The sequence below is a fragment of the Lutra lutra genome, chromosome 18, assembly GCF_902655055.1.
Source record: "Lutra lutra chromosome 18, mLutLut1.2, whole genome shotgun sequence".
Classification (NCBI taxonomy): domain Eukaryota; kingdom Metazoa; phylum Chordata; class Mammalia; order Carnivora; family Mustelidae; genus Lutra; species Lutra lutra.
Window position 1 is genome coordinate 19,001,343 of NC_062295.1, and position 23,704 is coordinate 19,025,046.

The following is a 23,704-nucleotide window of genomic DNA, read 5'->3' on the forward strand; positions in this document are numbered from 1 at the left end:
AACTGTCAGGCATGACCTGTACTGCCCCTGGAGCTCCCCTGTGGGACTGAGCCATGCTGGCCATCCATGGGACTGTGCTTGATGATACCACCCTCTTGCCTTGTCCAGTCCCCATCCCACTTCCCCACTTCTCTACCAGTGCTCCCTGTGAACTCTTATAAATCACGTTACACAAATCGTCATCACAGGGCTGCTTCTAGGGAGCCCAACCTAAAACCAAGAGCTTACTTCTGGAGAAGTTTCTCGATGAGCTGTGATTAACATCATAAATTTTAGTGCAAGAAAGCACTCCAGCCAGACCATTTGCTGGTTCAGATGAGGATAGGTCCTGCCAGTAATTCTCTAAGTGGCAAGAGTCATGTCTATGAAGAGAGAGCACTAAAACCCTCCACTTTCCAATTTTCACAGACATGACCCAGTGCCCCACTAAAAAGGAGTCAGGAGGCTGTGCACCTGGCCTTCCAATCACACTGGATGTGGAAACCTACTGGCAAGACTGTCTTGAGGGTGAGCCAAGATCATCTCTACCTGCTCCTTCTCCAGGATTTCAGCTCAGGCCAGGCAAGAGTAGGACCGAGCCTGTGGGTGGGGGAGAAAGGGACAAAGGGACCCGTCTGGCTAGAGGACCTTAGTGGGAGGAGATGCAGGCTGTTAAGGTCTATGCATACACAATCAAAAGAGGTTTAATAATGGGGCACATTTATTAAGGAATCTGCTATAAGACAAAGTCACACGGTTTTATGAGAGGAAAGATCAGGGGAAACCTACATAGATGGGACTGGCTGAAAGGCCTGAGGAGGTCCATTAAATTCAACACTAGACAGTCAGCTATGTCCAGAAGAACACTGACCCCACCAAAGATGTCCACGTCCTGATCCCCGGAGCCTATGAACCTGTTACCTTCCACGGCAGAAGGCACTTTACAGATGTGACCGAGTGCAGAATTGTGAAGTAGGGCAGTTATCCTGGATTAGTCCACGGGGCCCACTCTCTTCGCAAGAGTCCTCATAAGGGAAAAGGGGAGCAAGAGAAACAGAGGTCTGAGTGATGTGGCCAGGAGCCATGGGATCCAGGCAGCCCGTACTTCTGGAAAAGGCAAAGAAATGGATTCTCTCTCTACAGCCTCCAGAAGGAATACAACTTGATTTCAGCCCACTGAGACCCACCTGGGACTTGTGACCTCCAGAACTATTAGATAAAAAAAAGTGTGGGGTTTGTTGTTGTTGTGGTTTAGGTTTTTTGTTGAGAGAGAGAAAGAGAGTGCACCAACAAGGGGAGGCAAAGGGGCAAAGAGAGAAGTAGCTTCCCTGCTGAGCAAGGACCCTGGGATCATGACCCAAGCCAAAGGCAGATGATTAGCCCACTTACCCACCCAGGTGAACAGAAATGTGTGTTATTTTAGGCCACAAAGTTTGTGGTCGTTTGTTACAGCAACCAGAGGAAAAGAATATGAGCATCGTCACACGGGAAGAATTGTATACAAAATTCTGGGGCTGGGGGCCTTTTAGTGTTATTAGGAAATATGAGAGTGGGGGCCCCTGGGTGGCTCAGTTGTTAAGCAAATGCCTTTGGCTCAGGTCATGACCCTAGGTCCTGGGATCAAGCCCCACATTGGGCTCCCTGCTCAGTGGGAAGCCTGCTTCTCCCTCTCCCACTCCCCCTACTTATGTTCCCTCTCTTGCTGTGTCTCTGTCAAATAAATAAGTAAAATCTTTAAAGAAAGAAAGAAAGAAAGAAAGAAAGAAAGAAAGAAAGAAAGAAAGAAAGAAAGAAAGAAATGTGAGGGTGAACAGTGTGGCTGCTACTTAGTAGGTCAGCCCCTGTGACAAGGTAAGAGGTAAACAGGGCCCAGATCCTGTGGGGCCTTAACAGACAACTGTTAAGAAGTCCGGATTCTAAGATTCTAAGTGGGAAGCCATTGAAATTTTGATATAATCTAATCAGCATTTTTCCAGTATCGCTGTGGCTGCCGCATGGAAAAACGGGTTGGGGGCTGCATGAGGACCGGTAGGAGGGGCACAGAGACCAGGAAGCCAGTCCAGTCACCACAGAGTGAAGTGGTGACGGTACGCATCAGGGCAGTGGGGAAGTGGGGATGCAGAGAGAAGGCTGCAAGATATATTCCAGACACTGATTTACTGGCTCAGAAAAAAATCAAATAAAATAATTTGGACATCTTCATGCCAGAGGCCCTGCCATCAAATAAGAGCCAGCTTTTCAGGGACCACATGTTGGCTCCTGACAGTGACAAAATGGTATCGCCACAGAAATAGTCCCAGAGCGGGGACTTGGGGATGTTCCAGCAGAGCAGAGAGGAGTAGAAGGAAAATGTGTGTTCCTTCGTAAATGTCCAGCAACAAATGACTGCCCAGTGAGAAAGAAATTGAGCCAAAGTGCAGGATGGTCTGGCTGTGCCGTGGACCCCTGGGAGGCCAGCTGTGATTTATGGGGACAGTGACTTATTCTCCTAAACAACTGCAAAGTCCTGACCTGTCTGAGTTTCATGAAAACCTCCAGTTCAATTTCCAATTTGAAGTTACAAAAATAAGCACAGATCCTTCAGGAATTCAGACTTGATGTAAAGTATATCCAAAGACCTGCCAACAGATGTTACAGCATCTTGGAAATGTTAAAGACTCATGCCAGCTGACAGCGGTGTTAAGTAGAATCAGTGTTCTGATTTTTTTTTCAAGATTTTATTTATTTTAGAGAGAGAAATTGAGGGGGGTGGAGGGGGCAGCAGACTTCCTTGGTGACCAAGGAGCCCAGTGCAGGGCTCCATCCCAAGACCCCAAGATGACGACAGATGCTTAACGAACTGAGCCACCCAGGTGTCCCTGATTTTTTTTTTTTTTTAAGCCAGGATGAGGGGATGGTGCTTGTCATGAGGTGACCTTCCTGAGACTCTTCTGTTCCTCACAAGAAACAACAGTCATAAGGATGTTAACAACAAACCAACAATAAAGCTCACATTTCTTGAGTACTTACTATATACCATCCCATAGACCTCCTAGTACCCCCCAACATAGATAGGAGGAAACTAAATCTCAAGAAGTAAAATAATTTACCAATGTCACACAAGGAAGCAGTGTAGATAAGTCTAACTATAAAATGAAGTTCTAAACCCCAGATCTACAAACTCTGGCCTGAGGGCAAAATCCCAGCTGCCACTTGTTTTTATAAATAAAGTTTTATTGGAACATACCCACACCCATTTATTTACCCACTGCGTATGGCTGCTTTCGCAGTCAAGGACAGAGCTGGGTAGTTGCAACAGAGACCATATGGCCCACAGAGCCAAAAATATTTACGTGGTCCTTTACAGAAAAAGTTTGCCAATTCCTGTTCTAGATTATACATGACACCAGAATGTTACCTCATAATACATTCTCCCACTCCTTCATGACGCTTCCACAAGTTAGAGCCTATTCCAGAGCACTGAATAAAGGACCCAGGATCCTGGGGTGCCTGGGTGGCTCAATGGGTTAAGCCTCTGCCTTCGGCTCAAGTCATGATCTCAGGGTCCTGGGATTGAGCCCTGCATCGGGCTCTCTGCTCAGCAGGGAGCCTGCTTCCCCCTCTCTCTCTGTCAAATAAATAAATAAAATCTTTAAAAAGAGAGAGAGAGAGTGACCCAGGATCCTTCCACTTCCCAGATGCCTCCCATTCCCACAGTGAGCCTGGCAAGACCCTGGCGACCTTCCTCTTCAGCCTGCTCTGTGTTGAGAGGAGAGTGGAGTGAGGGCTGCAGTACTACGAGCAGGATCCCTGGTGCCTCCCAAGAGTTCCACACGAGAGAGAATGAGCCAGACTACTCACTGGGGGACCACCCACGGCAGGCATGGTTTTAGAGAAGCATGAATGTTATTTATGAGACCAATTACTGTTCTAACCAACCAGGAAGTCCTGACCTGTGTGAGTTCTATGACACACCCCAAGCATGATGTCTACTACATGAGGCCTCTCCTTTGGTGGCTCGGGGGGGCCCTCCTAGAGAGTCTACTCAGCCAGAGGGAGGGGGATGAGGATGGAAGGGCAAGGGTGCTTCTGACCATCTTGTAGCCCTTCCCCAAAGCCAGCAGGAAGAGACGCAAAGGGAAGATGGGGGTCAGAGTAAGGCATGATCTTTCCTCTCACTGGCTGACAGCTATACCCACAACCCTTCCTAACCTTACTTGCCCTGCCTGGTTCCTTTACTCCAGCTTCCACTCCTCTTCGATTTTTTAAAAGATAATCTTTGCATCATTTGTTTTTCATATCCCATCTTTGGTGACCGTTAAAGGGATACACGGCTAAGAACTGTCCCACCTCCCTGGTTCGGAATTCCTGCGCCACGCCACCCTGTCTGAATTGTTAGAGCTTCGCAATACGTTATCATATCTGGTGTTTCAAGTCTCTTGTTAGGAATCCTTTCCTATGCTGTCCTCACTGGACCACAGAATTATTTTATTAAGGTAGTAAACAGCAGAAATTCCATGTGTTCATCTGTAAGCTAATTTTGGAAGAATTTAAATCTCTAAACTCTTTAGGCTCCTATTCAGGCAACTGACACATCTATTTATCTAAACCACCTGTGTTGCTCAGGACATGTTTATTTTTATTTATTTATTTATTTGTTTATTTATTTTTTATAAACATATATTTTTATCCCCAGGGGTACAGGTCTGCGAATCGCCAGGTTTACACACTTCACAGCACTCACCATAGCACATACCCTCCCCAATATCCCATAACCCCACCCCCCCCCAACCTATTTATTTTTTAAGAGAGAGAGCACATACACACATGCGTGCATGAGTGAGGGAGAAGCCGAGGGAGAGAGAGAGGAAGAATCAATGCAGGGATTGATCTTAGGACCCTGAGATCATGACCTGAGCCTAAATCAAGAGTCAGCTGCTTAACTGACTGAGCGCCCAGGCGCCCCTTATTAAATTTTTATAGTTTTCGTCATGCACTTCCTCCTCTTACAGTCTGATTATTTTTTGTTGATATTGCCACTAAGACATTTAGTAATAGCTGTCTTATTGGTTATTCATCCATAAATGTCTGAGATCCAATCATGTTCCTGAACCATCTTACTGACAATGTTCCAGTTCTCATGACACGTCACTTATGAATGATACACTGGTCTTTCTCACATCTGTGCCTCTATCTCTGTAATCCCATATGGTCATTGATCAAAAAAATTTCACAACACACTTACACAGTATCAGTGAGATGAGTGCATTGGTCTGTTCGGGCTGCCATCACAAAGTACCACAGACTGGGTGGGTCAAAACCCCGAAATTTATTTTCTCATAATTCTGGAAGATAGACGTCCAAGATCAAGGTGGCAGTAGGGTTGGTTCCTTCCAGAGCCATTAGAGAAGGATCTGTTGGCTTACAGATGACTGCCTTCCCCCCCTGTCTCCACAGGGGCATTCCCCTGTGTCCTTCTATGTCTTTATTTCCTCTTCTCACAAGGACATCAGTCACACTGGATGAGGTCCCATCCTCGTGACTGCATGTTCACTGAATTACCTCTCTAAAGACTATGTCTCCAAACACAGTCCAGTCCCATTCTGAGGTTCTGGGACTCAGGACCTCACCATATGGAACTGGGTGGGGGGACACGATTTAGCCCCTAACAATAAGCATCATTATCTCTAATGAAAACACATTTCATGTTTCCTCAGCAAGACTGATGGATATCTTGCTTGTTCAAAAGAGATAATTTTATCATGTTTCTATTCCTCAAATTTCAAAGAGCTTTTTATAAAAAGTAATCTTAGGTTCTACTGCAGGCCTCTTTCGTATCTACTGGCGTATCATATAGGGTATTTTTTTAACCTATTTCTCTGGTGTAATATATTAACACATTCCTTGTTATTAAATAGTCCTGGATCAACAGACTATAAAAAGAAATCCTACAAATCAACAGGAAAAGGATTTTCTTAATCTAGTATAAATTAGACAACAGATATAAAGAGAGAATTCAGAGAAAAGGAAACACTCTTGATCACTGAACACTGGAAAAATCAGGGAAACAAACTAAAACAGAAATAAACCCATCCCACACAAGAATTAGCACAGCTGTGGGAGACAGAACTGTCACACCCAGCAGACAGGAGAGTAAACTGTAATGTCATTCACACGTGCATGTGGGGAAAAGAATACAATGTTTGTGGGAGCACTGTTTATAATAACCACCAAAATAAGGGAAACAACCTAAATGTCCACATGTAGAAAATAAAGGATAAATAAAATATAGTGCATTTATATATGAATGAGCTAGATCTACTTGTATCAACATGGATACATCTTGAGAACATAACGCCAAGAGGGGAAAAAAAAATCAAGTTCCAGAGGAACCCACTTAGAATAAAGCCAGTTATGAAATGTTAAGGACATACAAAATATGTAGTTGAGTATTTATGGACACATGAAAATTGCAGGGATACAAAACGTAGATTAGGGGGCTAAATAACAACTTCAAGATAGTTGTTTCTGCAAGGGGTGGGGGATGGAAGAAGGGAAGGTGGGGAGAGAATGAAATCCAGGAAAGGTATAGAAAAGGTGCCTCAACTAATCTAGGAGATTTTCTTTTATTTCTTTTTTAATAAAATTGTTCTGAAAAACAAAAGTCTTTGCATTCTGAAGCTAAATCCTACTTGGTCATAGTGAATGATTCTATTAATGTATTATTGAATTCTGTTTGCTATTATTTTATTTATAGTTTTTCATCTAGTGCCATGGTCTTCTGTTTTCCTCCCCCATTCCCCCACTATATTCTTCAAGATTGGATTTCAGGGTTGTTCCATCCTGATAAAATGAATTAGAGAGTTTTCCATGCTTTTCTATAATCTGGAATCGTTAGTCAAGGATAGGAAAAATCTGCTGCTGGAAAATATAGGGGGAAAAAACAACATTAGAAAAATCTCTGTTCAAGGAGGCTACTTTAGAGCTACTATTTAGTAACACTTTAACTTTTTAATTTTTGTATGATTATTTTTCTTTTCACACATTACTTTTTCATGAGCCCATTTCTGTTGTCGAGATGGCACAAAAAATCGGCATCACTGGATTTTTTTCATTTCTTTAGAAAGATCTGCACATGGTAGTATCTTGGGTTTTAATCTCCCACATGTCTTTTTTAGTTCCTCATCTATAATTTTATTTGTTTTGTTTTTCCTCCCTTCAGTCAATATGCCAGTGGTTTATCTACATTATTAGTTTTCTTCCAAGAACCACTTCTTGGATGCATTTATTATATCTTGAGCTTTTCTGCTTTTGAATCCATGGATTTCTGCTTTGTTCTTGAAAAGATTTTTTTTTTTTTTTTTTTACCTCCTGAACATTATTTTTTCTAATTTTCATAGTCCCTGATTTTAAAGCTAACTTCATTCATTTTTATTTTCAACAATAAAAAGCAATTTAAGGGCTTTGGCTATATCCTGTAAGTTTTCATATGTATGAGTCACATTCTCATTATTCTCTAAGTGGTCTTTGATTATATATTTTATTTTTCCTTTGACTCAATAATTACTTGGGAGATTGTTCTTTTTTTCTTTACTTCCACATAGTTACAGCCATTCAGTACAAATGTGAAAAACACAAAGTACAAGAGGAAGGCCAGTGATGTGCCTTCCCCAGTGTCCAACATTCCATAAACATTTGCTTAATAGATGTGCTGACTGATCATGACGCAAACATAAAGGCTGGTAACCCTGAAAAATAACATCAACTCCCTAGTTACATCTCAAACGTCCAAAGAGTAACAACAAAATGAAAAAGGAAAATAAGGAAAGTTGAAATCTCTGCCCTTTAGCCCATCACACAGTTTGAATGTTAGATTCCACAGACGGTCCACAGAGAACCTTAACCCACAATAGGACTGTGGCACAACCAGAGGAGGCCACTCAGGCCTCATGATTGGCAAAGATCTTTTGACAACCAGGGCCTGACCTCACCCTCTCTCCATGTACAAGATAGCGTATTTGCTGAAACCTAACATGCACGCCCCATGTGCACCTAAGGGGTTCATTCTTCAGATGGAAGGTCCATCACAAACAGGGTCAGTGGAGGATACCATCCCCTTGTGGCAGAGCATGGCGGCACAAACATCACAACCAGCACTGGCAGAGGAAGCTTTTACCAACTATCTGTGAAACAGACCCTTGACAAGAGCTGCAGAGTCATACCCCCCACCTCCGTCACACCTACCTGAAGATTTAAGATGCTACTCCATTGGAAGTCCAAAGTCCATCTGTTGTTCTCATGTTTCCTGTCCTTTTTAAAATGTACTTTGCTGAATTTCCCTCTCGAACTGTAATAACAACATATAGTCACATGAACTCTTCCCTTCAAAGTAACTAATGTCAACTACATGATATGTATTTTCCCATATTTTCTTGGGCTAATGCAAACAGGCATCTATAAAAAGTTACATGAATAGGGGTGCCTGGGTGGCTCAGTGGGTTAAAGCCTCTGCCTTCAGCTCAGGTCATGATCCCAGGGTCCTGGGATCCAGCCCCGCATCAGGCTCTCCGCTCAGCGGGGAGCCTGCTTCCTCCTCTCTCTCTGCCTGCCTCTCTACCTACTTGTGATCTCTGTCTGTCAAATAAATAAATAAATAAATCTTTTAAAAAAAAGTTACATGGATAGATTTTCTTTTTTGTCAAAAATGAGATCATCCTACACAAATCTGCTCTCTTAACAAGATATTATAGGTATCTGGTAGCTGCATAAAACTCCAGAGTATGAAATAATATAATTTACTCAGTAATTTCCTATTTTTGTACATCTGGACTGTTTCCAAATTTATGCAAGTATCCAATATGCTGTAATAAACATTTTTCTTTTGACCTGTATTTTTGTCTACCCAAAGAGTATGTATATTTTGAATTTCAGTGACTACTTCCAGATTTTTGTTCACCAATAGTCTAGTTAAACAAATCACAAATTATTTTGAACAGTTAAAACAATTCTTGCTCATACCAGCAAAGTCTGAGAGAGTCCTTATTTCCCCCACACAGTCAGAAGCTGTAGGTTATGAATCATTTCCATTTTGGCCAAACTAATGAATTTCTAACATGATCTTACTGGCTTTTTATTTACATTTCCCCTTCCCCCATATGAATGAGCATAATTTAATTTGCTTATTGGCCATTTGCATTTCCTCTCCTGAAAGCTGCCTACTCTTATCTTTTGCCTACTTCTTTATTGGATTTTTAAAATCTTTTCGGTTTGCAGTACAGTAGAAAAATTAACTCTGGGGCTCTCCCCAGTACTTTTGCTAGAACTGTCCAAAAAGCAGCACAGTCTAATCTTTTTTGTTGAAATCATTGGTACACCTCTGGAAGCCCAGAGGTGCTGGTGCTGTCATTGCCACCATGTGAAAGAGTGAAGAAAAGGAAAATCAATACAGAGAAAAAGTAAGTCAGAGTTGGGGAGAGAGAAAGAACTAATGACATCATCTGAATGCCCAGATACAAGGGCACCTGGGTGGCTGTCGTCAGTTAAGCGTCTGCCTTTGGCTCTGGTCATCGGGCCCTGCCTCAGGTTCCCTGCTCAGCAGACAGCCAGTTTCTCCCTCTCCCTCTGCTATTCCCCCTGCTTGTATGCTCTCTCTGTCAAATAAATAAATTAAAATCTTTTTTTTTTTTTTTTAAATGAATACCCAGGGGTGCCTGGGTGGCTCAGTGGGTTAAAGCCTTTTTGCCTTGGGCTCAGGTCACGGTCCCAGGGTCCTGGGATTAAGCCTGCTCAGCAAGGAGCCTGCTTCCTCCTCTCTCTCTCTCTCTGCCTGCCTCCTGCCTACTTGAGATCTCTGTCTGTCAAATAAATAAATAAATAAATAAATAAATAAATAAAATGAATACCCAGATACTGCCAGACTTGAAGCTAGAAGGGTTTAGCCATAGCAGTTCCCAATTAAGATAGCCAACACATTTTCTTTGGGGTTTGTGCTGGGTTTTTGTCATTTGTAATAAAAACATTCCTGGCTATAGTGAGTCTGCACACAATGGAATCCCACCCTCTGATTCTGGAACAAGCCCCTACCATCCGAGAGAACTGGACATGCTAAATTCTGGGTCCAGATAATATTTGAACTGGCCTCATCACTGTTCCTGAATGTCCCCAAGGTTTCCTCCTATGTGACACCCCCTAGAGGATTTGTAGCACAACAGCACACCAACCCACGGGAAGAGTTCCCCCAGTGTATACCTGTTTATCGGTCACCGAAAGAATTCAAGTCCACAAGTCACTTGGTTTACACTTACATACAGGCAGGACACGCTAAAATGAGACCCAAGCCGACAAATGTGCAGAGGCCCAAGGTAAACAAGTCACAAGTTACTCTTGGAATGGCTGGGTATTTGTGTAAAAGGAGTGCTGGAGCCCACAGATGAGTCAGAAAGCCTACGCAGGGTAGGTCTCCAACTGCTCATTGAAAACGCAGAGGTTCCCCGAATGGGCTGCTATCATAGGCTAAACTTCCTTAAACTATATGAGATACTAGATAGTGTTGTAATGAAGAGGCGAAAGTAATTACAACTCTGTGTTAAAAGGCTTTGTCTATTCTGGAAACTCCAACAGAGGGGAATCAAGCCTGCTGTGGGACTCCTGATTAGGACGGGGGGCCAGATACTGAACTGCTAACAGTTCACAGAACCACCGAACATACTATCACGGTATCACAGATAGGGTCATTTAGACACAACACAGAGGCATCCCCAACTACAGCAACAAGACCAGCAAGCGCTTACATTAAGTACCTGCTGTGTGCCAGAGTGAAGCAATTTTTGTGAATTACTTTTTTCAATTAACAACTCAATCAGGCAGGTACCAAAACCTAAAGAAATCAAAGCTTAGAGAAGGTGCACCTGGGTGGCTTAGTCAGTGAAGCTTCCCACTCTTGATTCTGGCTCAGGTCATGATCTCAGGGTCGTGGGCTCGAGCCCTGCATCAGGTTCTGTGCTTAGTGTGGACCCTGCTTGAGATTCATTTTCTCTCTCTCTCTTCCTCTGCTCCTCCCCCTCTATCTCACCCCTGTCTCCACAATTGCTGTGATAGGGAAAACATGGCAGGCTACCTCTTAACGCTTCCACAGGCAACTGACACGCCCCACTTCTTGCATGTCACTAACCAAACAAATCTCATGCCGTTGGCAAGTTCAGGGCTGGGGAAGGAGAAGAGTGCAAGCCTACTTGTGCCCAGAAGGAAAAGAACTGGAAAGAGCTGAACTGGTCAGAACTGGTCTCACTGAGCACAACAGAGCGTGAGACAATGGGGCCTCTTCTAGAAACAGATGTGTCAGAAACTATAGAGCACTCTGTTTCTCTCTCTGCAACTGCTCCAGGTTAACACTTTAAACCTGAAAGTCTCTTTGCCTCAACTACCCACGGATGACTGTATCTCTAATGTCATGGCTGCCCTCACAGCCAATGATGCTTAGACCACCAACATCCAGCCAGAATTTCAGAAGGAAAAAAGCTTTTTTTTTTTTTTTTTTTAAGAAGGAAAATCTTTTGATATGTTCCCACCAAGTAGAATCATTCTGCCTGTGCAGGTCCTCCGTCCCCTCCATGGAGATGGGTTTTTTTAGAACTCCATGGTTAGATGTGGACAAACAGATTTCTCTTTTAGATCACATGCCACCTGGAAAACTTCTAGAGCTATAGCAAAATGCCTGTGTGTAACAAAAAATAGGTTGCAATATTTGTACTACCCATCCACATACAGACAGTTTCTGAATTATAAATGGTTCAACTTAGCAATTTTTCAACTTTACAATGGTGCAAAAGCAATACTCACTCAATAAAAACCTTTCTTGGAATTTTGAATTTTGCTTTTACCCCAACTAGCAACATGCAACAGGATCCCCCTCCATCATGCTGGGCAGTGGCAGCCACAGCTCCCACTCAACCACACGATCATGAGGGTCGGCAAACCACTCTGCACCCGTACAACCATTCTGTTCTTCACTCTCAGTATAGTGTTCAACCAATACGGGAGATGACGCTTTACTAGAAAACAGACTTTGTGTCCGATGATTTTTTTTTTTAAATGTTTCAAGTTTTTAAATTCTAGTTAGTAAACGTATAGTGTAATAGTGCACTGTATGGTTCCGGAATAGCATTTAGTGATTCCTCACTTAAATATAACACCCAGTGCTCATCGCAAGTGCCCTCCTTAGTGCCTATCACCCGTTTAGCCCATCTCCCATCCACCCCACCTCGAGCAACCCTCAGTTTGTTCTCTATCATTAATATGGTTTGTCTTCCTTTTTTCTCCTTTCCCCTATTTCATGTTTTGTTTCTTAAATTCCACGTGAGTGAAACCATATGGTATTTGTCTTTGACTTATTTCACTAAGCATAATATGCTCTAGCTCCATCCACATTGTTGCAAATGGCAAGATTTCATTCTTTTGATGGCTGAGTAATATTCCATTGGGTATATATACCATATCTTCCTTTTTTTAAAGGTTTTATTTATTTATTTGACAGAGATCACGAGTAGGCAGAGAGGCAGGCAGAGAGAGAAGAAGGGAAGCAGGCTCGCTGCTTCGCAGAGAGCCCAATGTAGGGCTCTATCCCAGGACCCTGGGATCATGACCTGAGCCAAAGGCAGAGGCTTTAACCCACTGAGCCACCCAGGCGTCCCAATGTACCATGTCTTCTTTATCCATTCACCAGTCAATGGATGTCTGGGCTCTTTCCATAACTGGCTATCATTGATAATACTGTTATAAACACTGGGGTGCATGTACCCCTTCAAATCAGTATTTTTGGGTCCTTTGGGTAAATACCTAGCAGTGCAATTGCTAAGTCATAAAGTAATTCTATTTTGAACTTTTTGAGGAACCTCCATATTGTTTTCCAGAGTGGCTGCACCCATATGCCTTCCCACCAACAGTTTGAGAGGGTTTCCCTTTCTCTGAATTCCCACCAGCATCTGTTGTCTCCTGTGTTGTTAATTTTTGCCATACTGACAGGTGTGAGGTGATATCTCACTGGGGTTTTGATTTGTATTTCCCTGATGATGAGTGATGTTGAGCATCTTTTCATGTGTCTGTTGGCCATCTGTAGGTCTTCTCTGGAAAAATGTCTATTCGTGTCTCCTGTCCATTTCTTAACTGCATTATTTGTTTTTTGGGTGTTGAGTTTGATAAATTCTTTATAGATTTTAGATACCAACCCTTTATCAGAGATGTCATTTAAAAATATCTTCTCCCGGGGCGCCTGGGTGGCTCAGTGGGTTAAAGCCGCTGCCTTCGGCTCAGGTCATGATCCCAGGTCCTGGGTTCGAGCCCCACATCGGGCTTTCTGCTCAGCAGGGAGCCTGCTTCCTCCTCTCTCTCTCTGCCTGCCTCTCTGCTTACTTGTGATTTCTCTCTGTCAAATAAATAAATAAAATCTTTAAAAAAAAATATCTTCTCCCATTCTGAAGGCTGCCTTTTAGTTTTGACTGTTTCCTTTACCGTGCAGAAGCTTTTTATCTTGATGACTTTCCTTAACTGTCAGCTAATGTTGTAAGTGTCCTGAGCACATTTTTAGGCAGACTAGGTTAAGCTATGGTGTCCAGTAGGTTAGGTGTATTAAATGCACTTTTGAATTATGATATTTTCAACTTACAATGAGTTTAAAGGGACATATCCCCATCTTAACTCAAGGAAGATCTACACTTTCTAAATGTATAAAAACAGAAAATGTAAGTTTCTTAAAGCTCCTCCTGGAAGTATGCTTTATTCACACTTTGGTTCCCTCACTATCCCCCATTTTCTGTCTATAATATCTTTCTACAAGAATTCTTTTACTTTATTTTAATAGAACTTTCCACCTCCTGGGCATAAAACTCTTTAAAGTGCACATTTGGTTCAGAGGGGTTGTTGCTTTTTTTGTTGTTTTTTTTTTTTCCCTGAGAAGTTTAAAAACCTTCATTTTGCATTCAGGAATAAATGAGAAGTGGTGTTATTTATAATTGGCTCCTTCTAATTCAGACTAAATGCAGATTAATCCTAATTGATAACACATAAAATTTAATTAAACCTTAATAAAGAACCTGGGAAAGAGTTCTCAAAAGATAATATCAATGGTAATGTTGGATGCTGCACACTGCAGTACTTGAGATAAAACACAGTTCATAGGAGTATTTTCAGGGCTTTGTGCAAGTCCAGACATGGGTCATTATCTCAAATAGGACATTCATTAAAATTGTGGATAAATCTGAGAGATGGTGTTCTTCGTGCAGCTCACCGATAAGAAGTTTGGACCATAAGAGCCCCCAGTGACCTCCTCAACCCTCCCTCCTCTCTATAGCCTGTTGGTCAGATGGCAGCTCAGCTCCCTGACGATGGAGCCACCCTGAATCACTGCCACGAGCTGCCATCCCAGCCCACAATGCATCAGACAAACCCCAAACAACTGAATTTCTCATCGTAGAAATCCAATTACCAATGCTACAGAAACATCAACCCTCTGATCAATGTTCCCAGCAGAGAAACATTTTCATCTCATGTATTCATGAATATTTTTGTGTGTTCAGGAGTGACTGAGGACTGATCTTCCATGGCCAATCACCCCAGTACCTAATTACTTAAAACATGGAGAGAGCCCAGGAAGATGGGAGACCAGGCCCACAGGAGCAGGACGCCTGCCTCAGAGATGGGAGTATACACTCTTAGCTACTGGCAAAAAAATAAAAGGAGCAAACCCAGATGCCTCCAGGGACCAGAAGGTAACCCAAGTGAAGACAGTGCGTTGGGCTAGGATCACAGCAAACTGGAAAGGATCTGCCTAGTCCAAAGGGGGTGAAAATTTCTCCATTCTACCCACGCTTTCTATTAGGGACTGTGGATCCAATGTTACCAGGTCATTTTAGTCTTCATTAGAATTTTTAAATTTGGACTGTAATCTGGAAAATGAAACCATATTTTTGAGTGGGTAACAAATCTTTTTAAATGTTTAAATACTCTGCAGGTCTTGTGATTTCTCCTGTATAAGCTGATTCCAGTTCTTTGAAGTTCCTTCCCTTTGGTTCTTTTTTTTTTTTTTTTTTTTTTTTTAAGAGAAAGAGCACTCACAAACAGGGGCGGGAGTGGGGATAGGTAGAGAGAGATCTCAAGCAGGCTCCATACTCAGCACAGAGCCCAAAGCAGGGCTCGATCTCACAATCCTAAGATTATGACGTGAGCTAAAACTAAGAGTTGGACACTTAACTGACTGAGCCACTCAGGCACCTCCTTTTGGTTCATTCTTTAGCAAACATTTAATTTTTTTCTGAGCATTATAGGAAGAAGGAATAGCCCATGCAAAATGCCCAAAATAGAGGAGTATGCCTAGTGTGTTCAAGAAACAGCAAATAAGGGCGCCTGGCTGGCTCAGTAGTAGATCTCAGGGTCATGAGTTCGAGCCCCATGCTGAGCACAGAGTTCACTTACAATAAAAAATTGAAGTATAAAATTTTAAAAATTAAAGGTATTAAATTAAAAAATTAAAGACTAAAGTATAAAATTTTTAAACAGAAACAGCAAATAAATGAATGTGGCTGGCACAGAATGAATGAAGACGGGACTAGGAGGTGAAAGGCGAGGAACAGAGGAGGAGATCACAGCACTGCGGAGCCTGCGTCACTGGAATGACTCTGGTTCTTAGTCTAGGGGTGACAGGGAGCCACTGGAAGGTTTTCAGCAAAGAGACATGGGCAGACCATGTGTTTTTACCAGGATTCTTCTGGCTGCTGTGTTGAGAAGACCACTGGAAAAAAGCTGGGAGACCAGCTCGGAGGCAGTAGCGGTGTCCAGGAGTGAGAGGACAGTGGCTCAGACCAGAGTAGTAGCAACTGAGAGGGCAGAGAGTTAGCCAGCTTCTGTTTTAAAGGGAAAGCCAACAGGAATACCTGATACACTGGTTATGGGGACTGAGAAAAACAAAGGATTCAAGGACAATTCTAAACTTTTAGCTTGAATAACTGGAAGGATGACAGTTATCAATATATACCTCCAACCCCAAATGTTCCCAGAAGGATTGCAAACAGCCAGGACACCCCATTTTCCATCCCCTGTCCAGTAATGATGATGATGTTAAAGAGTATTATCTTTTTATTGAGCACTCACTCTATGGCCAAGCATTTTCTTTTTTTTTTTTAAGATTTATTTATTTGGCAGAGAGATCACAAGTAGGGAGAGAGGCAGGCAGAGAGAGGGGGGAAGCAGGCTCCCTGCCGAGCAGAGAGCCCAATGCGGGGCTCGATCCCAGGACCCTGAGATCATGACCTGAGCCGAAGGCAGATGCTTTAACCCACTGAGCCACCCATGCGCCCCTGGCCAAGCATTTTATGTGCATGACTGCATTTAATCCTCCATCCACTCTGTGAATTAGATCCTGTGGTTTAGTGCCATTTCCTCCACAACGACAGTGAGGTTCACAGAAGTTACACAAGTTGTCAATTTCGCAACACTCATAAGCGACAAAGCCAGGATTTAAACCCAGGGCACAGTGACTGCAAGGCCCATGACCATATTCACCATGCTATCTTCAAATCTACCTTTCTATATGTCAGGCACAGGCTGGGTCCTTTCACATATGTGATTTTACTTAATCTCTCCAACAATTTTATGGAGTAGGTGCTCATGTTCCCATTTTCAAGTGGAAGTCAACAGAAATACGTACCCAAGCCCTACTTCCCTTATTCAGAAGTTGTTGTTCTCCAGGAAACTACAATAAGGCCAAGTGGCGTCGTCCCACCCAGCCCAATACTGGCTTGGGTAGAATAACTGAGTAAATTGGGGGAGATATAAAGAGGCAAAAGACATAGTGTCCTCTATAGGGAGTGTGACTCTCCCAGAGAAGATGGTCAGTTACCCAAGGCCAATCAAATGCCACTAGGTCTTAGGATGTGCCTGCCTTCAGCAAGCAACCCACCCAGTGCACAGAGGGCTTGCTCCATAGTAGGCTTTGAGAACAGAAAGATGGACAGGAGGAAGTTCCTACACAATCTAAGGGCAATTAAGAATTTTGGAGGCATATGCATTTCTGTAAAGGATGTGCAAAGCTGATTTAAATGCATCATAACTGCCACTGAGCCGAGTGTCTATTCCCAGTTCTTTCCCTTAAATGTTAAAGACTAAAGACAGCACTTACCATCTGCTATAGCTTGAGATCTGCTCCTTCCCCCAAGGTCTCCTGACATGGCAAGGCCTGGCTGGCAGCCCCCTCTGACACAGCCCACCAACAACATCTAGAAGCAGTCAGAACATCTGCTGGTCTTTGCAACACGTAGCTGCTGAAGACATGTAACCCTTGCCTCTCAGGTCACTTCAGCCTGTGGACGATGAGGAACCCAGATCTGAGGACATTTAGCTCAGTTCTCATCCAATCTGGGTCCTTGGACTCCTGGTTATTTGTTCAACAAATGTTTACTAAGCAACTTCTAAGTGTTGAGTGTGGTTATAGATGACACCATGGTAAAAAAGAAAAATGTAGGCTCTTCCCCGATGGAAAAAAAAAATCTAGAAGGGAAACAAATTTTGAATATGTTCACTGGCTCTTAGGAAGACATACAGAGCATTGCAAGAACATGTAATCGGTGGATCTAAGCCAAGATGCGGTACCCTGGAATTAGTGATCTTTGAGCTAAGAAATGAAGCAGGCATTAGCTTGGTGAAGGCAGGGACTGGTGAATCATTCCAGAGAGAAAAGTGTGAGGAAAGGTCCTAAGTCTGGACAGAGCACAACAGTTGAAGAAAAGAAAGAACTACAGTGCCATGGGGGAGAGATATAAAACAAACATAAGACACCAGATCTTATAAAGACTGATCACTGTAAGGAGTTCTTTTTATCTCCTGAAGGCAGTGGGGAGCTATTGAAGGGTTTAAGCAAATGAATGGCTTGATGAGATTTAGATTGTTAAAAGATCATTGTCATGGCTATGAGAAGACTGATGGAAGGAAACAAGAGAATGAGGAAAGCCATCCAGGCCACAGCACCAATGCAGTGGTCCAGGTGAGAGACGATGGTGCCAGAGGCCATAAGGGTGGCAGTGATAATGAAGAGGATGGGGTTTAGGTCTGTTTTGGAAGACTCAACAAAACAAAGTGACACTGTATAAGGTGGGTGAGAGATACAAGGTAGAACTGAGGCTGATTCTACCTTTTAGGAATGATGGCACCATTTGTGGGATGGGGAAAAGGCAGAAGAGGGGTAAGTTTGGTAAGGGTGATGAATTCATTTCCAGACTTTCTAAACTGGAGAGAAGTACGAGTCATTCAGGAGAATATATATGTCCAGAAAGAAAATCTAGCCAGCCTCCTATACTGCTTGGTTATTTGTTCTGACTCTTCTCAGGTAAAGATGGCATAGCCAAGAAAGAAAAACTTCCATTCCATCCTGTGAGTCCTGCCTAGCTCATGCTTCGGCTGTTGCAAATAAAAACATACATATGGGGGCGCCTGGGTGGCTCAGTGGGTTAAAGCCACTGCCTTCGGCTCAGGTCATGATCCCAGGGTCCTGGGATCGAGCCCCGCATCAGGCTCTCTGCTCAGCAGGGCGCCTGCTTCCCTTCCTCTCTCTCTCTGCCTGCCTCTCTGCCTACTTGTGATCTCTGTCAAATAAATAAATAAATCTTAAAAAAAAAAAAATACATACGGATACCTTGGACATCCGGTGATGTTTCAGCACACATCAAGCAGCACCGTGGACAAATCCCTCGCCGCTCTCCTGACAAAGTCCGCTCAAGTCATTCTACCTGCATCTTGCCTTTTATTCTGCCCCTTACACACCACTGACCTCAAACACTACTTTCTGTCAATTCATCTGTTCCCCCTATTTAAGTCTTAGAACCCAAAAAACATAACCCTGAATTTAAAGTCTTTCACCATCTGACTCCTGATGTGAGATGCCATGAGACAAGCCTAAGGAAAAGTAGCGTTTGGAGACCAAGGAGGATCTTCTCAGCATCTGACATGGGGTAGAGGACAACTAAACCAGGGAAAGCATGAAGAAAGAGACTAAGAAATTAATGACATACAGTGGATCCTTCTAAAAGCTAAAGTTTGCTTAGGAGATTAAGACCAGGGTGAGTCCTACAGGACATGGAGCTAGAGACTGGAAAAAGCAACCAGGGAAGGTCATGGGAGGAAGAGTAGCTGCAGGAAAGGGCTCTTTATGACACAGTTTTCAGCGACACCAAAGAACAGTGTATGCTTAAAATGCTGTGTGAGTGGAAGGATGCAGCTTGGTAGTGCATAAAAACGCGCCAGTAATGGTATTGATTTAGGTGCACAACTTCTAATTAGGAGATAAAAGGAAACACAAGAGCATAAGGTAATTCTTTGTGTGCCCACATCACATAAAGTTCACAATGCACTCTGCTTTGAGAAAGGAGAAATGGAAAATTTGTGGTACAGAATGCATAGTAAGGTCTTGTTTATGTTTGCAGAGAAAATTCAAAGTCTGGCAGGATATATCCTGAACTGTCAGCCACAGTCCTCCTTGAGAGGTGGAATCATAGTAAGGTTCCATTTTCTCTGTAATGCGTTTGTCTTATGATTCTGTACTAGGTCACTGTTTGGCCAGTATACACAAGTGCAGCATTGTGGGTTGCTAAAATACTTCTGATTGGTTGGGAAAAGCCACTCTCCCAACACCCTGGCCTCAAAGAACCTTCCGCATGCTCCAGCAGGTGAAGGGTTAACACCAAGTATAGCTGGGAGCTGCCAGGTCCCCTCCAAGGCCAGTGTCCATTCTGACTGTTAATTTTTTAAATATTTGTTTGCAAAAAAAAATTTTATTTTTTTTAAAGCATGGTATTGACTCTAATCAGAACTGCACAATCACTGTGATGCTGGAAGAATTTTAGAACATTGGTCTGCAGTTTTTACTGTGCTCACCACTCACACGTCAAATGACTTCCACCTAAAGGACTCACTTTTATAGGCTTCCCCAGATGCTAAAAATTACTTTGGAATTTTTAAAACAAATTGTCCTGCGGAGACTTTGTTTCTTCCTATTTGCACTTCATCCAGATGTAGCTGCCAAAATGAGAGTCCTAACCGGGACTCTGCCTGATGCTATGCCACAGCCCAAGTGGGGCTGCTCTCCCCTGAAGACCTGTGGGAGATCCCTTTTCCCCATTCATGCTGTATTTGGCCTCTGTCCCTTAATATTTCTTATTATTATATTCTGTCACCCTGACTGCCTCATAAGCACTCTGAAGACACATAATTTGGCAGGTTTTTTTGTCCTCGCTCTACCTAGCCTACTGCCTGGCTTGTGGAGATTTTCAAGGATACTTATTGTTATTGATACTGAAACGTGTTATTTGCGAAGTGATCCTCTTCCCTGGTTACTGCCAAAACTGTCCCTGCAGGGTTAGTGTGGTAGAGGACACAGAGCCTGTCGTCGGAGGCTTAAACATGACTGGGGTGGGACATATTCCCCCTTGTGAAGGAGCAGAAATCATTTGTCGGCCTGTCCCAACGGGTGTTGCTTTTACAACCCTCTCTTATCTTCAATATCCTTCCCTACTCATCCCATTATCTGCTAACAAATACCACTGTTTTCGCTCAGAAGAGCTGTTACAGGACAGAGGTTCCTTACCTATCCTGTATGCTCCATGCTAGACATTCGGAGTCCCACTGCTTTTATCGGCGTCCCTGTCTCAGGAGGTCAAAGCGCCTTAAGTCCGATAAAGATTACTCAGTGGCTGACTGACAAGCCAAGTGCACAGTTAATGAAGGTAATCCATGCAGGTGCAGTAAGCAAATCTCCAAATTCCAGTGATTTGGCATAGTGCGTCCTGACTTCTCACTCACATCCAAGTCCAGTGAGTGTTTCTGCTCAGCGGGCAACCTTCTTCCGTGCAGCGACCCAGGAGCCCAGGCTCTTTCTGTCTTATAATTCCATTTCCCCCAGGGCTTTGGGATTACCTACACTCGAGCACCCACTTCTTCAAAGACCTTGACCCAGAAGTGACACATGTCACTTCTGCTCATGTTCCCTTGGTTAAAGGCTAAACGATGGCCAAAGGTTGATGCAAGGGAAGCTGTGTCTTGTGGTCCCTGGTCCCACAAGCAACTCCGTGCTGTCAAAAGGGGATCGTGAGCTCTTGGTGGATAGCTAGCCATCTGCCATGGCAAACAAACTTCCAAAGGCTTAGCAGATCATCCAATGACACTCTTAAGGAAAACCATCTCCCAATGAAGGCAAAGGAAGCATTTTCAGGCTTATGCTCTCCAAGTCCCTTAAGAACACTCCTGTTACTTGCCATAAAATAGTTTTCATGGAAACGAGGAAAGGTTTTGAACTGGGAGGGGATTATGCAATGTGACCACCCATATAAACCTTCAAGCTAGGCTTGTAGCATTGTAGGACCTGCCTGCATAAAGTGTGTGGGCATCAGGAAGTCAACAGACATCCTGCAATCCTTTGCACCAAACTGGTCTCCCTTTGGAGTTGCCACTGCCTGACACAGCATCCCCGCACTGTCCTCGTCCATACATCCAAACCTTGAGGCCAAAATCAAGCCCAGGAGGGAAAACTGAAGTAAACTCACAGAACACATGTCTAATAAAACTATGTCTTTCAAAAATAGAAGCAACTGCTGCGGGTTCATAATGAACATTTTTATTTTTAAAGTATTTTCTTTCATAGGGAAGAAATGTAATTCATTCTTTTCCCCAAAATAATAAGGAAAATTGCTACTGCGAACAGTCTGGCATTTGAAACCTAGTGGGAGATTTCTCCAGCAGATGGTTTTGTGGCAAAAAGCTTTTAAGAATTTCTAACTGCTAGCGAAAAATATATGAGAGAGAAAGAAAGGAAGAAAGGGGAAGGGAGGGAGGGAAGGACGGAGGAAAAGAGAGGGAAAAAGAGAGAGGGAAAGACTGATTTGATATGATCAAGAAAAGATGTACCCAAAGAAAGCAATCCTTATTCAAGTTCTCATGACTCAAATGATCCATGGACGAAGTTGTAGATTCCAAAATCTGGCTGGGCACCAGAATAGCATGGAAAGCTTGTTTAAAATAACCATGGAATCAGAATATCTGTGGGTGGTGACCAGACATGCATATATTTTTTTTAAGTTCCATAGATGATTCCATTGAAACCCAGTGGCCTTTTTTTTTTTAAACTCTGATGATAGTTATGCAAAACGGAAGGCAGCGTTTTTAGCTTAGTGAAGATCCTGCCCTCTTTGCCACTTGGCCATCATTTACAACATGCGCGTGTCCACCAGCAGCAGGCTATTCCACAGGTCCCTCATCTCACCACACAAAGCACTGGGGTGATGTTCTTAAGAACGCCATGAACAAAGATACCAAAGCAGTTAATTATTTTATTTGGAAGCAAGGGAGACGTATTTCACAGCCAATCCACCCAGCACTATCTGCAGAGAATCAAAGCTATGCCACAGCCAGTGGCTCTGCCAAATGCCATTGGCCACATCCTCTCAGAAGGCTGGTGGGGGGTTGTGGGGGGGCTGTTCCTGGGAGGCATGGCAGATCAGCTTTCACTCCCAACACAGCTGCCTACTAGCTGAAAGGCCAGGACAAGTCCCTCTGACCCAATCTGCTTATTTATAAAATAGTAACTGAAATTTCTGACCCCAGAGTGCTGTGAGCTACAAACAGGAAAAAGGTGAGAAAAGCACCTGGAAAAGAACCTGCCACAGAAAAGGAACTTGATCAATGGTACTTTCCTTACCACATTTTTTAAACCTCCTTCTCCCTGGAAAAAGGAGAACCATTATCAAAGGCCGACAGAAGACTGTCTCGTTTTCCCAGTACTCCATGAGTTGTCTACAGAAGGGTTATCCAGGATAGAACTTGGAGACAGGTGACGATCTCTATTATTCTTTATTTAGGTGGCTACCACTGAAGAGACGCTTACTTCTAGCTCCTGCTGTCACCTCAACCAGAAAGCCTCTCTTGGTACCTGCAGCCATGGTAGGAAATGCCAGGTACAGTTTTTGCGGCCATAACTTGGGTTATGGGCATGATCTCTGTGAGTCCCACATGGTCTAATACTAAGTTATATGGGAATCAAATTAATCATATAGACAGTCACAAAACACCAGACTCTAAATATTATTTACCCAGCATCAAGCAGATGTTTGTTTCCAAAGCTACAATCTCCTCTAATTGGCTGACATTGTGCTGCATAAACACCAATGCAAGCTTATGTTCTCTAATGAATGACAAATGCCTAGAAGAATCCTCTGCGAATTGGCAGCCTCCCCCTCCAGCATGCAAATTACATGGAAATTCCATCAGTACATGCATATAAGCTGATCTGCACGACTGGCAGACTGGTGGATAAACACACCCATGGATTCATTGTCCAAATTCAATTTGGTGGGTTCATCTCTGCTTTTAGTGATCATTTGTTAAGTTACTCATCCAGCCAACATTTACTGAACAGCCATTCCACAACAGGCATTGTCTTGGGCGTTAGGGAGTACAAAAAGGACTAAAAATATGGTCTCTCACTTCAAGTAGTCCACAACAAAAGAAGGGAGACACGACTGGTAAAGAAATAAAATTAACAATGTGAGAGGTGCAAAAATAGAACGTGGGCAAGCATCTGTGGTCAGAGAGGGAATAAATCAACCCTACTACCTATAGGGGCTGGGGACAGCCTCCCAGATTTTCAAGGCAAAACTCCGAGCAAGATCTTAAGAGTCAGCTAGACAAAGTGTAGAAAGGGAGGTCACAGTAAAGA

General features: G+C 43.2%; 1 long non-coding RNA gene across 2 annotated transcripts in view; it reads right to left on the bottom strand.

The window, feature by feature from the left end:
• The window catches only part of LOC125090270 (uncharacterized), a 75,951-nt gene that overhangs the window by 36,662 nt on the left and 15,585 nt on the right, over positions 1-23,704 (bottom strand). Inside the window, exons 3-5 of one of the 2 annotated variants that reach the window (XR_007124263.1) lie at positions 17,126-17,306; positions 8,203-8,305; positions 6,518-6,879 (exon numbers count right to left, since the gene is read on the bottom strand). The exons of the other annotated variant lie outside the window; for it this stretch is intronic. This is a non-coding gene — a long non-coding RNA (uncharacterized LOC125090270). Of the gene's footprint in view, positions 1-6,517; positions 6,880-8,202; positions 8,306-17,125; positions 17,307-23,704 lie in introns of those variants that run through there. 2 annotated transcript variants of the gene reach the window in all.